The 16,420-nt window shown below is 42.6% G+C and overlaps 1 pseudogene; it reads left to right on the top strand.

Annotated features, from left to right (window-relative positions):
* The window catches only part of LOC140912934 (up-regulator of cell proliferation-like), a 71,420-nt pseudogene extending 55,683 nt beyond the window's left edge, over positions 1 to 15,737 (top strand).
* The last annotated feature ends 683 nt before the right edge of the window (positions 15,738 to 16,420 follow it).

Raw genomic sequence — 16,420 nt, 5'->3', positions numbered from 1 at the left:
ATATACAAAGATTTGAAAGTCCATATATCAGGCTCCTATCAGTACTTGTGAGTTTGCTGGCTTGAATGTCCCTCTGGAACACAACCCCAGCTAGGATGGGTCATTCAGTCCTTTGTTCAGAGCTTCATTTTGTAGCAAAGTTCATCCAGAGATAAGAAGCAGGACTGAAGACAAAATGGAGAAGATGCAGCTGCCTTTTATAGTCTTTTGTCATGCAGCCTGTGCTTCCTTTGTTCCAAACACAAGCTGCCCTACACATGGCTTGAAAGCCTTAGAGTTCTGTCCATAGGCATGCCCCTGCCAGAAAATGACCACATGGTGACAGGGATGCTGGAAGATGGGGAGGCCAAGGGGCCATGACCCTCCGCCTTTTTGCCATGGGCCCAGCCCCCTGCTCCTCTTACTCTGGGAGAAAGAGACTTCTTTTAGTCTTTTCTCTTCACCCTTCTTGGCCAATACCAGATACCTTTGTAGGACCCTCTCGTAAAGTTTAGCCTTTTCAGAGTCTGATAAACTGTATCTTTCAAGAACGTCTTTCATCTCTGAATCCAATTGGTGAGGAGGTGTGGTTCTGATATTTTCTTCATCACTAGAGGCATGTTTCATCACTAGAGGTGTGTTTGTTCTAGCTGATGGCTAGGAACGAGGTACAATTTTTCAACCATTTTATTTAAAATGCCTGACAGCAAAACTCAACAAATGTTTGATAAAACCCCTGATCTGTTTTACAATCATCTTTTATTCTTTTGAGGAACAGGTTTTTGTAATCGCTCAGTGTTTTACTAATCCCCCATTTTCTTTTTAGCATGCTTACTTGTTAGGGTTTCTGGGGGACTTTTCCTTTCACAGAGTTGAGTGCTATTTCAGAGCTGGCCACTACCAGGTTGTCAGAGGCTGAGCACAGAATAACCTTCCTTTGATGCGGTCTGGCTTTGATGAGGAGTTTCAAAAGAGCTAGGTTTCTGTGTACATGGCTAGACATGCTTATCAGGGGGATGCTCTTTTTTTTTAAAATGGCTAAGGATTGTTAAAAAAATTACTACTTTTCTGTTTTTTTCAAGGTGTATACATAGGGCCAGTCTGGGGGAGAAATGCTTGTTCTTAACCTGTAGGCTTCGGGTGCTAAAACATTTACATCCACCAGCAGAAACTTCTGGGCTTTTTGATAGCATCCTCAAAAGCCTCCCAAAAGAATTGTGTTTTCCCAGGGTACGTTTGCCATGCCTGGGTTGTAACTTGCAGTTTATCTCCATGGTTTTAAAGAGAACCATATACTTTGTTTTTAAAATAATCATTTGTCTTTTTTCCCCTGGCAAAACACATTTTGCACAATGTACAAAATACTCAGCTTCCTGTGGTGTATGTACTTTGTAAAGGCTTTCTCAATTTCACTGCTTTCAGAAGAAGACTTCTTCAAGTCATCTCTAATAAATATGCCTTGTGAAAAGGAAAAAATACTTTTTTTTCCTTCAAAAATGGTCAACAGTGCCAAATGTGTATGTGTCAACATATGAAACTGGAGGACAAAAGAGGGTGTGGAAACCTGTAAAAATATATATATTGATGAATCCTATTGAGCTGTATACTACTAATGTCTAGAGTGAAAATATATAAAAAACCCACAACGGGTTTTCACCTCAGTCCCCGGAAAAATCATGGAGCAGGTCCTCAAAGATTCAATCTTGAAGCACTTGCATGAGAGGAAAGTGATCAGGAACAGTCAGCATGGATTCACCAAGGGAAGGTCATGCCTGACTAATCTAATCGCCTTCTATGATGAGATTACTGGTTCTGTGGATGAAGGGAAAGCAGTGGATGTGTTGTTTCTTGACTTTAGCAAAGGTTTTGACATGGTCTCCCACAGTATTCTTGTCAGCAAGTTAAAGAAGTATGGGCTGGATGAATGCACTATAAGGTGGGTAGAAAGTTGGCTAGATTGTCGGGCTCAACGTGTAGTGATCAATGGCTCCATGTCTAGTTGGCAGCCGGTGTCAAGTGGAGTGCCCCAGGGGTCAGTCCTGGGGCCGGTTTTGTTCAATATCTTCATAAATGATCTGGAGGATGGTGTGGATTGCAGTCTCATCAAATTTGCGGATGATACTAAACTGGGAGGAGTGGTTGATACGCTGGAGGGCAGGGATAGGATACAGAGGGACCTAGACAAATTGGAGGATTGGGCCAAAAGAAATCTGATGAGGTTTAATAAGGATAAGTGCAGGGTCCTGCACTTAGGACGGAAAAACCCAATGCACAGCTACAGACTAGGGACCGAATGGCTAGGCAGCAGTTCTGCGGAAAAGGACCTAGGGGTGACAGTGGACGAGAAGCTGGATATGAGTCAGCAGTGTGCCCTTGTTGCCAAGAAGGCCAGTGGCATTTTGGGATGTATAAGTAGGGGCATAGCGAGCAGATCGAGGGACGTGATCGTCCCCCTCTATTCGACATTGGTGAGGCCTCATCTGAAGTACTGTGTCCAGTTTTGGGCCCCACACTACAAGAAGGATGTGGATAAATTGGAGAGAGTCCAGCGAAGGGCAACAAAAATGATTAGGAGTCTGGAACACATGACCTATGAGGAGAGGCTGAGGGAACTGGGATTGTTTAGTCTGCAGAAGAGAAGAATGAGGGGGGATTTGATAGCTGCTTTCAACTACCTGAGAGGTGGTTCCAGAGAGGATGGTTCTAGACTATTCTCAGTGGTAGAAGAGGACAGGACAAGGAGTAATGGTCTCAAGTTGCAGTGGGGGAGGTTTAGGTTGGATATTAGGAAAAACTTTTTCACTCGGAGGGTGGTGAAACACTGGAATGCGTTCCCTTTGGAGGTGGTAGAATCTCCTTCCTTAGAAGTTTTCACGGTCAGGCTTGACAAAGCCCTGGCTGGGATGATTTAATTGGGGATTGGTCCTGCTTTGAGCAGGGGGTTGGACTAGATGACCTCCTGAGGTCCCTTCCAACCCTGATATTCTATGATTCTATGAACGTGTGATTGATGACACCATCAGAATCTGCAGGTCCTCGTTAGAGCTGCATGCCCCAGTCCCCCTCAGCTGAGTTTCTGGGTTGTCTCCATAGTTTCTCTCCTCCCCAAGCTCATGTGACTCAAGAGGGGGGATGGAACTGCATGGACTTGAGGACTGAGGAAAGGTACCATAATGTGCCTAAATAAGCCAACTACCATCAGTTCGCAATTTCAGTAACTGATTTACTGCACACTGGAAAGGCCATGACCACATTATAGAGGAAGAATAATGTATGTAAAATAGGTTTCAGAGTAGCAGCCGTGTTAGTCTGTATTCGCAAAAAGAAAAGGAGGACTTGTGTCACCTTAGAGACGAACAAATGTATTTGAGCATATAAATAAATTTGTTAGTCTCTAAGGTGCCACAAGTATTTAAAATACTTAGTTTTAAAACAACGTTTAATTTTTAATGTTGAACTCCTCAATTTCATTGAAGGTCAGGTAGGATGGGTATCTGAGGTGGACACACATTGAGTATATATCCCAAACAATTCAGAAATGCCAATTTTGGGAAAAAGCAATCCAAAATATTTCTGTGTCCAGTGTATCCATAAGCATTTTTTTAAAGAAATAATGTATTGAGGTTGAGCTGCTAAAAGCATGTTCTCTACCTGTTGATTTGAACCCATCACTTTCCTCTTTGAATCCCTCTGCTCACTCCTCATCTGATATTCAATCAGATTTAAATTATTGGTCACCTTTTCAAGGAAACTCTGTCTCCTACCTAGACGAGCTTTACCTTGTAAAGAATTCCATTTCATTGTGGCAGACAAGAGTAAATGTTGACCACAGTCTTTGTCCTGTAGCGTTAGTTGATTTTTTAGATACACTAGGCCAAGGCCATTGAGCACCTTGAAGATAAAGACCAAGATTTTGAACTTGAATAGTCCTGCATTTCAACCCTTGGAGTGTTCACTTGGTGCATGGGGAATGGGATTTTTTTAATCATGAGGCATTTGTGTTTCATCAAAGAAGAAAATCTTCTACAAAGGAACAGCTGTTGTGAAATCAGGTTTTCACCAAACGTTACTCCTGGAGGAATTCTGTACTACTGTAGGCATGCATAATTAATGAGCCATGCATATCTTTAATTTTTTGTGTAGAAAAAAAAAGCTTCTGCCAAAATGTTGCTGCATTCCACCTTTTGCCCACCAGAGGGCACTGTGTCACAAGAACAGCAGCAGATACTCGCAGAAAATAATAATTACCACCGGGGGGGGCACGGGAGAAAACCTTTTGTAGTGATAAGCAAGGCGGGCCATTTCCAGAAGTTATCAAGAATGGTTTTCTTCCCCACACCCTCCGCCCCCACTCTCCTGCTGGTAATAGCTCATCTTAAGTGAGTGTGTATGATAACACCCATTTTTTTCATGTTCTGTGTGTACATAAATCTCCTCACTGTATTTTCCACTGAATGCATCCAATGAAGTGAGCTGTAGCTCACGAAAGCTTATTCTCAAATAAATTGGTTAGTCTCTAAGGTGCCAGAAGGACTCCTTTTCTTTTTGCGAATACAGACTAACATGGCTGCTACTCTGAAACCTGTCAATATTCCTAGAGATGATTCTCAGATTTCTGACAAGCATAGGGTTGTCTGCAGTGTAGATGTAGCTGGGTAAATCCCAGGATATTGGAAAGCCAATGTGGGTGAGGTAATATCTTTTCTTAGACCAACTTCTGTTGGTGAGAGTGACAAGCTTTTGAGCCACAAAGAGCTCTTCTTCAGGTCTGGGAACATTACTCCCAATGTCAGAGCAAAATGCAAGATGGAACAGATTATTTAGCATAAGTAGTTAGCAAATATTGTAAGGGACCATTCAAAGTAGAATGGGCCATTAGCACCTCTGCAAACATAGGAAAAAAAGAAGGGGTTAGTGGATTACAGATTGTTTTAATAAACCATAAATCTAGTGTCTCTGTTCAATCCATGATGTCCATAATCCATGATTTGGTGTCCAGCAGAGTAATGAATGTAAGCTCCCTGGTTCTTCTTTTGAAAATGCTGTGCAAGTTGCCTTTGAGGATTGGGTCTGATAGGTCAGATATAGAGTGATTACTTTATGAAAAGTGTTCACCCACAGGTGATAGGGTGTTTTTGTCTTTTATCATTTTCCTGTGTATATTCATTTGAGTTTATAATGCTTATCTGTTTCATCCATATAATCATTATTCAGGCATTTAGTGCACTGGATGAAGTGTGCTACATGTGATAGGCATGTATAAGATCCTGGGATCTTGAAAGGTGTTTTGTGTGCAATGTTGATCATTATAGTAATGGAGATATGTCTGCAAGTTTTGCATCTATAGTTCTGGCAGAGTCTGGTGCTGCTTTGAGTGGGTGTGTCCTGGTCTGTGGGGAGCTTGCTCTTGATGACGAGGGTTACCTGGGGTTTTGAGAACCCACAGCAGGGGCAACTTAACTATTTCACTCCATGCAGTGTCAGGAATCAATCAATAGGAACACAGCACTTCTGTCTGATCAAGGATTAAATGCAAGTAAGTATGCTCTTATCTAACACTGCAGTTTATTAGATTTAAGCATACAGAGACATAAGCAATAGGTTTAGAACATCCCAGATCTTTTTCCTAAGATCTGGAATGGTATTGTGTAATTAACAGCAGGTTTGCAGTGGCCAGTTGCTCACCCACCAGGGAGAAAGGGTGTCAGAAAAAAGTGTCTCAAGATGGCTTCAGAGGACTGCTCCACAATATACTCTATTAGCTAATCTTTTATAACTAACTTCTACAAAACACATAGGTCATAATGACCCCAACTGGATCATCTCTTTTCTAACTTTCACTCAACTTTTCATATCAGAGGTGCCTAGATTCAAAGTTTTCCAACCACCAAGGTTTTCAGTCTCAGTTGTTTACTTGTCTGTCCCCTCCTCCCATTCTGATTAGCAAAAAACTATCAGCTAGATATGACCTCGCTTCTAAAAGCCTGTCTCCAAATTAACCCTTAACTATGTGGTGTTCTATTTCATTAATTCCTATTGGCAGAATGCACATAATATGGTTGCAATTAGTTTGATCACATAATGGGGTATACACATCCCTCAAACCAGGGCAACAATGAGTTTGAAGAGATTGTTCGAAGGCCAGAAGAGATGGTTCTTGAAATATTTCTTTCATGATGGGGTACCCATCGCGTATGGGGTGTAGTTGTTTACACCCATTGGTGGTTACACTAGCTTTACTGTATGGGTTCCAGTGTGGGGTGGTAGGTGACAAATAGGGGTATGCAGTCAGAAGGGGGTTTATTTCTGTATTGAAGCAGATTCTCCTGGGGTATTTGGGTGGCCTGTTGCATGATGCAATCTACTTCTCTGATGAAGTGTCCTTGTTTGGTGAAGGTGGTTTTAAGTGAACATAAGAACAGCCATACTGGGTCAGACCAAAGTCCATCTAGCTCAGTGTTCTGTCTTCTGACAGAGGCCAATGCCAGGTGCTTCAGAAGGAATGAATAAAAAAGGTAATCATCAAGTGATCCATCCCCTGTCACCCATTCCCAACTTCTGGCTAAGAGAGGCTAGGGACACCATCCCTGCCCATCCTGGCTAATAGTCATTGATGGACCTATCTTCCATCAATTTACCTAGGTCTTTTTTGACCACGGTTATAGTTTTGGCCTTCACAATATTGACAACAAGTGTGTTAAGACAGGAATAGTCAATAGGTGGACCGTGGGCCAAATCCGGAATGCGAGATGCTTTTGAATGGACCCCACAATGTTTTTATTTCTTTATTATTATTATGGGGTTTTAAACATTTTTTTCTTGGATTCTGGACCTTGACTGTACCTTGACCAAGAAATTTGGACCTTGACAAAAATAGGCTATCCCTTCATTAAGGTATATATCACTTACTTTCTCCTCAGAGCACATTCTGTGGTATCTGAGTGCCTGGCTGTCAATAACATATTTCTTGGTATGGTTGGGGTGGTTACTAGATCTATGAAGGTAGGTGTGGTGATCCATGGGTTTCTTGTATATGGTTGTCTGTAGGGTTCCATTGCTGAAGCTGATTGTGGTGTCCAGAAGTTGATGCTAGTGTGGGAAAGCTCCAGAGAGAGTTTAATGGATGGGTGGTGGTTGTTGAAGTTGTGGTGGAAGTCTGAGGGAGTTTAAGCTGTCTTCCCATAGGATGAAAATTTCTCAGGTATATCACTGGTTTCATGATGCACTTCTCCAGAAATTCTTCTTCAGGATGACCCATGAAGAGGTTAGCATATTGGGGAGCCATCCTAGTACCCCTGGCTGTTCTCATGCTTTGGACAAAATGTTTATTGCTGAAGGTAAATCTATGACAGGCGAGGATGAACTGGATGAGTTTGGCTATGTGTTTGGGATGGATAATTGATGGTTGTCCATTGTCTTTTAAATATTTGGGGCAGGCAGCTATCCTGTCATTGTGAGGGATATTGGTGTATAGGAAAGTGACATCCATGGTGGCAATGATGGTATTCTGAGGAAGGTTGTTAATACTGTGGAATAGAGTAGGGCTCAAATGTACTTGAGCCATCCAGCTACTGTGAGAGTGGACTGTCTGGAAAGACTCTTGCCTAGGCTCACAGCCCATGCACGTTTCAATCTCTTTGGCTCATGAGTGTTTGCATGCAGTGTTCTAGAAAGACAAAGGTTTCCTTTAATAGATGTTTTCAGTTTTGCTTCCTCAAACGGGCAGTCAGTGCCACACACTGGCTGAAATAAATGCTGAGTGACTGAGATCAAGTAGGGGATCTTGAGCTGTGTGGTGCACAATCCCCTCCATTCTAAGACTGCTGATTTTGCAAAATGCTGTGTTTTTGACGAGCTGTGCCTAGGGAACTCCTTGCTCAAATGACCCCAAAATTTGGGTCACTAACCCTATCCTGTTCCCCCATGAGACAACAAATTTCAAGACAGTCCAAGTAAGCATACAGATCTTACAGCACTAAGAAGAAATAACATTTAAGTAGAAAGGGCTTCTCAACCTAAACTAAAGCAGAGCTGGTGCTTCATTATACAATCATAGGCCTGGAAGTGACCTTGAGAGGTCATCAAGTCCAGTCCCCTGCCCTCAAGGCAGGACCAAGCACCATCTAGACCACCCCTGACAGGTGTTTGTCTAACCTGCTCTTAAAAATCTCCAATGACGGAGATTCCACAACCTCCCTAGCCAATTTATTCCAGTGCTTAACCACCCTGACAGTTCGGACATTAGGAAAAATTTCCTCTCAAAACTTCCCTTGCTGCAATTTAAGCCAATTGCTTCTTGTCCAATCATCAGAGGATAGGAAAATAATTTTTCTTCCTCCTCCTTAAAACAACCTTTTAGGTACTTGAAAACTGTTATCATGTCCCTTCTCAGTCTTCTCTTTTCCAGACTAAACAAACCCAATTTTTTCAATCTTCCCTCATAGGTCATGCTTTCTAGATCTTGAATCATTTTTGTTGCTCTTCTCTGGACTTTTTCCAGTTTGTCCACATCTTTACTGAAATGTGGCACCCAGAACTGGACACAATACTCCAGCTGAGGCATAATCAACGTGGACTGGAGCAGAAGAATTACTTTGCATGTCTTGCTTACAACACTCCTGCTAATACATCCCAGAATGATGTTTGGTTTTTTTTGCAACAGTCTTACACTGTTAACTCATATTTAGCTTGTGGTCCACTCTGACCTCTTGATCCCTTTTTTGCAGTAATCCTTCCCAGGCAGTCATTTTCCATTTTGTACATGTACAACTGATTGTTCCTTCCTAAGTGGAATACTTTGCATTTGTTCTTATTGAATTTCGTCCTAGTTACCTCAGACCATTTCTCCAGTTTGTCCAGCTCTTTTTCAATTATAATCCTATCCTCCAAAGCACTTGCAACTCCTCCCACCTTGGTATCGTCTGCAAATTTTATAAGTGTACTCTCTATGCCATTATCTAAATCATTGATGACTATATTGAACAGAACTAGACCCAGAACTGATCCTTGCAGAAGCCGACTCGTTGTGCCCTTCCAGCATGACTGTGAGCCATTGATAACTACTCTGGGAATGGTTATCCAACCAGTTATGCACCAACCTTATAATAGCTCCATCATGGTTGTATTTCCCTAGTTTTTTAATGAGAAGGTCATTTGAGACTATATCAGATGCCTTACTAAAGTCTCGATATACCACATCTACCGCTTCCCCCCATCCACACGGCCGTCACCCTGTCAAAGAAAACTATCGAGTCGGTTTGATATGATTTGTTCTTGACAAATCCATGCTGACTATTACATATTGCCTTATTATCTTCTAGATGTTTGCAAATTGATTCCTTCATTATTTGCTCCATTATCTTTCCGGGTCCAGAAGTTAAGCTGACTGGTCTGTAATTCCCTGGGTTGTCCTTATTTCCCTTTTTATAGATAGGCACTATATGTGCCCTTTTCCAGTCTTCTGGAATATCACCCGTCTTCCATGACTTTTCAAAGATAATAGCTAATGGCTCAGATATCTCCTCAGTCAGCTCCTTGTGTATTCTAGGATGCACTTCATTGGGCTCTAGTGACTTGAAGACATCTCACTTGTCTAAGTAATTTTCACCTTGCTCTTTCCTGTTTTGAACCTACCCCATTTTCACTGGTGTTCACTATGTTAGGTGTCCAATCGCCACCAACCTTCTTGGTGAAAACCGAAACAAAGAAGTCATTAAGCACGTCTGCCATTTCCACATTTTCTGTTATTGGTTTTTTGTCTTCTTTGAGTAATGGGCCTACTCTGTCCTTGGTCTTCCTCTTGCTTCTAATGTATTTGTAGAATGTTTTCTTGTTACCCTTTATGTCCCTAGCTTGTTTGATTTCCTTTTGTGCCTTGGCCTTTCTAATTTTGCCCCTACATACTTGTGTTGTTTGTTTGTATTCGTCCTTTGTCATCTGACCTAGTTTCCACTTTTTGTAGGACTCTTTTTTTTATTTTTAGATCATGGAAGATCTCCTGGTTAAGCCAGGGTGGTCTCTTGCCATTCTTCCTATCTTTCCTGTGCAGTGGAATAGTTTGCTCTTGTGACCTTAATAATGTCTCTATAACACATAATAAATGGGTTAATCGTTTATCAGGTCCAAATACCCTAACACTGCACCGGAGACATTACCGTACCAGGACTGGCCTGGAGGTGTCTTAGCATTAGCTCCCCAGGTTGCAATGTGGGTAAATTTGCTTTGTAAGTAATGACAGTCCTCACAGCTCCCCAAAAGGAGAGAGGAAGTAGCGTGAGTGAAGGGACTGATTTGGTCGCTGGGAGGTAAGCAAAGCCACAGTGCTGTTAGCTACACCTGTAAAAGACATGTCCCAGCAAAGAGATGGAGGAAGATATGAAGAAAATCAAAAATGAAGGCGTAACCCAGAAGGTGTAATCTGCACTGACTGCTGAAAGGGAAATAAAGGGTCAGATCCTCCAGATGAGCCATTGATGCCCAGCACAGCTCAGGGTGAGGGGTGAAGGCTACCATCACAGCCACCTGATCCTCAGACTGCCAGGCACCAGTCTGATCCTGAGCAGCAGCTTAGAGCAGCCAAGGGATCATTCCAGCTTCTGGGATCACCACAGAGACAGGGTCCTGAGTCTATGCCCCCTCCTCCAGTAGCTGTGAGCTGCGATGTCATAGAGCTGGTTATACTGGAAGATTTTCTAGGAAATTCTCAGTTGGCCACTTAAGCCATTTTAAAGTGGACTCTGCACTGCACTGAGGATAAGGATTGGGATCAAAAAATGCAAACCAACCTCACATTAGCGGAGTTCAAAGTGGGCCAGAACTATGTTTTATTTGTATAGAAGTAATCCCATTGGCTTCATTTTTGTTATATCAATATAAGTAAGAGAAGAATTGAACCCAGGATGTATAAGTCATCTGTTACTTACTGGGTACTGCTTTTCTTTAAATTACAAACATCAGGCTGTCTATGGAATGAGTAAACTGTATATAAAGTCACCATTTTCTACTCTGAAATTTTGGTTTGTTTTAACTTCCTTCTGCAGAAAGAAGTAAAGCATTTCAAGATGTTCTGTCCAGATTAAACCTGGAGAAGCACAGAAGCATCAAGATCAGGCTGAGGGATGTCCTGGAGATTTGCCCAGAAAGCATCAAGAACAAGATTCCAGAGGCATTAGATGATTTACCTTGGCATTTCCTGAGGAAGGTCATGGCTCTGAATGGGACGGCCAGAAATACAAGCATTGGGCACAAGGCTCCTGCAGAAGAAATGGGTGATTATGAGGAGAAGCTGCATATTGATGGCACTTTCTGTTTTAGTGACACTGAGATGAAAATTTCTCTGCAACCTCTTGATGTTCTCTGTGCTGTTCTGCTTTGCTCAGACAGCTTCCTAAAGCAGGAGATCCTGTCCAAAATGTCCATGTGCCAGTTTGCCTTTCCTCTGCTGCTACTCACCCTTGACACCCCCAAGTGCACCCTAATACTGTGGGCCATGAGGGACATTGTGCGGAAGTGGAGGCCGCACTCCCTGGCAGAGAACAGAGGGTTCAGAGAGGAGAGCTTGATGCTCACGTCAATGCCAACCATTTCTTTTGTGTGGATGGGGAGCTGCAGCTTCTCCAAGTCCCACCTCCTCAATGAGGTTCTCAGCCCCTCCCAGCAGCACCACGATTTCTTTATCAGTGCGGGACATGGAGTCTGGGAACTTCCTTCGGAAAATCGCAGATGGGCTGGTTGAGATTGCCTGGTATTTCCCTGGGGGGATGGAAAATTCTGATCTTTTCCCAGAACCCATTGCAGTTACAAATCTGCGTGGAGACATTGAGTCCCACTGGCTACAGTTTAGCTTTTGAACAGAGGTCTCCTCCGCAGTGTTCATAGTTACCGAGAGCATCGGTGAGAGAGAATAGGCACTGATATCATCTTGGAAAGAATCCAGCTCTAAATATTACTTCATCCTCAACTACAAGAATAAGAAACCCAAAGAAACTCTGGGATTCCTTAATAAGCTGTCCTCAGTGTTGAAGCTGAGCAAATCACAGCTACTGGTGAAAGATCGTACCATGAATAATGCAGGATTTGTGAAAAAGGTGCAGTCCACCATAGGAACCATAGTGAATTCATCTCTGAAGACAGTGAGTTTGGAAGCCATGGCTGTGACGGCACCTGACCTAGGAATCCTGGTGAATGAGGACTGTCAGGCATGTCAATGTGTGAGCAAATATACTGAAGAAATCACTGCAGAAATAAGAGATGGGGCAAAATACAAAAGGGAAATGCTGAGCCTGCAAGGAGACCTATGGAAAAACTTGGCTAAAGTGGAAGAAGAGATGTGCCGAATGAAAAGGCAAGGGGTCATGGCCATTGAAGACTATAAATCTGCACTGAAACAGAAATGGTTAGAGATACGCAGACAGCAGAATCAGTGTGACCGTACGAATGGTTTGACTAAGTTCATCAAGGGAATAGTACAGCTGAAGCCAGTGGAGAAACATTACTTTCTGAAATGGATGAAATTTATCCTGGATAATATTGCGAGGCGAATCTTTCTAAAATGCGGGCGGACTATAAAGAGAAATGTGAAACTCCAGGAGTGGACCAAAAACAGCTGGAGGAATTAGATGAATTAATATCTGATAGTTCCTTGGGGGTGGAGTATTTCATGCGTGAGTTGGGGCAGTTCTATGAAGCTGAATGCTCAATGGTTAAAGAAGGGAAAATGGAAGAAAGCCAAAGACATTTCACCCGTCTCCCATGCATAGCAGCTGACCTGATGCTGGAAGGGTTTCCTGTTTAGCTGACCGATGGAGATGCCTCCAACATCCCCATGAACTGGGTAGTAGAGGTTCTAACTCATCTCCATATCAGGCTAGGGGATAGATCCAGAATGGTGGTTATAACAGTGCTGAGAGTGCAGAGCACTGGGAAATCCATCCTCTCAACACCATGTTCGGCCTGCAGTTTGCAGTGAGTAGCGGTCGAAGTGCGCGAGGAGCCTTCATGACGCTCATTAAAGTTACAGAAGCTGTTCAGGAGCCGCTTGGCTGTGATTTCATCCTGGTGATAGACACTGAAGGTCTGAAGGCCCCTGAACTAACAGCACTGGAAGACAGTTATCAACATGACAATGAGCTGGCCACCCTGGTGATTGGACTGAGTGACGTCACCATCGTTAACATGGCCATGGAGAATGCCACAGAAATGAAGGATGTTCTGCAAATTGTGGTCCAGGCATTTCTCAGAATGGAGGAAATAGGAAAACAGCCAAACTGCCAGTTTGTGCACCAGAACGTCAGTGATGTGTCTGCTCATGATCAAAACATGAGGGACAGGAAACACCTCCTGGAGCAGCTGAATGAAATGACCAAAGCTGCAGCAAGGATGGAAAAGCAAAGCAGGGAAATGACATTTTCTGATATTATGGAGTATGACCCAGAAAAACACAATTGGTACATAACTGGCTTGTGGCATGAAGTCCCTCCCATGGCTCCCGTAAACACTGGATACAGTGAGAGGGTGTGAAAGCTAAAGAAATAACTGTTTGAATTCATAGAGAACCGTTCACGGAAAAGAGCTGGAAAGGATATTCCTGATTTTATTGTATGGTTGAAGAGCTTGTGGAAGTCAGTGAAACATGAGAACTTCATCTTTAGCTTTAGAAACAGCCTTGTAGCTGAAGCCTATAACCTGCTGTCTGTGAAGTATTCTGAATGGCAATGGGGTTTCCGCAAGGAGATGTATCTCTGGATATCTGAAAAAGAAACTTTTATCTAGAATCAGCTGCCAGAGACACTAGAGGGTGATCTCTTTCACAGCTTAAAAATGGAAGCACAAGGGAAACTACAGCAGGGAGAACAGAAGCTCTTGAATAACTTAGAACAGTATTTGAAAGGTGAAGCTCCAAATTTGAACCTGATAGAAAAGTACAGAGAAGATTTCAAAAGGAGCACGAATAGCCTCAAAAGAGAACTTGAAAATTATTCAACCAGTAACTGTGAGGAAGCAATTCGAATACGAAGAGGACAGCGCAAGATAGACAATATCCAGTCTGGGTACAAGCAGAAAATTGAAGGGGAAGTTGCCAGACTCTTGGCTGAATGCCGAAACAGAGAAGATAAACTCGACCATGAGAAACTGAAGAAAGAATTTGAAACGATGTGACGAGAAACCTTGTCAGAGTTAACGCTCTGTACTTTACAGAAATGTCAAGTTGTTCAAGATATGGATCTCCAGCTGAGAAAGGATCTGAAGCACAGAGCGGGTGCTGTCAGACAGATACTGCAACATGCAAAAAGCCTGCTGGATTATAGAATGAAGTCTTTCACAATGAAGAAGGAATACTTAAACCTAAAATGGACCAGAGCAGTTGTAGAATACTTCTCACAGGAATGTTACTGTAAAACTGAAGAGCTTGCTCTATCTTTAATGACTGAATGCAAGAAATACATTGAAGAAAAAGTTAAATCCAAAACAGACTATGATGAAACCTATTGTGGAGAACTGCTGCATATGGTTAATGAGAGGTTAAAAGAGGAGGAGATTGAGAAACTTCACACTTCTCCTTTGTTTGAAGTTGACCTGAAGCTTCACGTTTGGGGGAAGCAGCTTGGGCATTTCAGAAGATGCATGAAGATTTTATCAAAGAAAACGATCCTCAGCAACGTCTGGAGAAGCTGAAACCTCATTATTTCTCCATATTTACTGATCTCTATTTGGAAAAGAAAGAGAGCCAAACAAGGGTGAGGAATTTCTGTGATCAGTGTCTCAAACCTGCCCTGGTGGGTTATGTCAACAAAAGGCTCGGACTAGAAATAGTTGACAATATTCTCAGCAGTGAACAGGCCCTTGAATACGCCAGCCGAAGCTTCTTTCAGTTCTTTTTGCTAAAGAAGCTGCTGGAAGAGATGAACTTTGGCAACTATGTGAAATACATAAGTAACTATGAAGAGTTTGTCAAATCCTGGATACAGAGATGTCTGATAGACCACTATGGAGGGAAGGCAAGTTTGAGAGATTTGGAGAAAGGGATTCTATCCGGAATAATAAATAAAATCAAGGGAGTTCTGAAAAACTCCATAAATAAAAACAATAACACAGTTTCTGCCTTTTTAGACAGCTTTTGCAAAGAGCTGCAGCAGGACCTGGCCATTTCCAGCAATAGCTTAGTTGGAGTACAGTTTAAAACCACAGCAAAAATTGAGCAGCTTTCTGGTAACATTGAAATCTTCCTTCTGGAGCTGGAACAACAAATCTTAACCCAGTTTAATCATTTGGAACTTGAGACCAAACTCTCCAGCCTGCCAGTGAAACCCCAGGATGAGATCTTCAAGCGAGTGTTTGGCTGTGGGAAGCAGTGTCCGTTCTGTGAAGCCCCCTGTGAAGCAGGAGGCACTGACCATAAAGAGCATTTTGTATCAGTCCATCGACCCAAAGGGTTAGGGAACTTCAGGGATTGTGATTCACAAAAGCTTGAGCATTCCATATGCTCCTCTGATGTGGTTTCCAATCGTGAATTCCGAACTGCAGCCGCAGATGGGAAATTTCATCCCTACAAAGATTACCGCCATTACTACCCAGACTGGCGCATTCAGCCTGATCCCAGCATTGATGCTTCTGATTTCCGGAAATTTGTTTTCAAATCATTCAATGACCAGTTAGCTAGAGCGTATGGTGCTAAAGCAGCAGAACTTCCAGGAGACTGGAAAAATATAATGAAAGAGCAGGCGCTGAAGAGCCTAAAGGAAGCATTTTACATGAAATAATAGACATGCCAAGAGTCTCTTTAAATAGGATACACTTCAACAAAACAAAACCCTTAATTAAAAAAAAAAACGGAATATGAACAAATCTGACAGCCTGTACCATTTTTTAAATTGAAAACTAAAAACAAAAAATCAATTGCAGGTCACATCTTCCAGTTAGTGCAAGGCTGCTGCACAGGAACAGCCATACCAAAGCAAACTGATAGTCCGTGTATCCCTGTGTCCTTGCTGAACCAGAATAACAGCCCATCTAGCCTGGTATCCCCACCTCTCTGCAGTACTGGATCAGACCAATCACCCATATAGCCTAGTATCCCACATCCTTGCTGTATTGGATCAGACCTAAAGGCCATCTAGCTCGGTATCTCATCTCCCTGCTGTACTGGATCAAACCAGTGATCCATCCTGTCTCTGACAGTGGCCATTACAAAATGTCTCAGTGGGAGGTGCAAGAAACCATCTAATGGAAATTGTATAGAAACGTTTTTAGAGGAGAAGCTTCTTCCTAACATAACTATGTAAACAGGGTCCGAATGAGTTCTCCCATGACAGCTAGCTGTTAGCGGGAGAGACTTTAGGAGGAAATTGTATTTACATGAACTCACCTACTCTGCCTAGATATCCATCAGATATAGAGGTGTTGCTCAAAGTGATCAATATTGACTTGTGTTGGGTTACAAATC

Source organism: Lepidochelys kempii, chromosome 6 (genome assembly GCF_965140265.1).
Source record: "Lepidochelys kempii isolate rLepKem1 chromosome 6, rLepKem1.hap2, whole genome shotgun sequence".
NCBI classification, from domain to species: Eukaryota; Metazoa; Chordata; order Testudines; family Cheloniidae; genus Lepidochelys; species Lepidochelys kempii.
The sequence above is the reverse complement of the archived record's forward strand: the minus strand, read 5'-3'. Positions and strand labels throughout refer to the sequence as shown.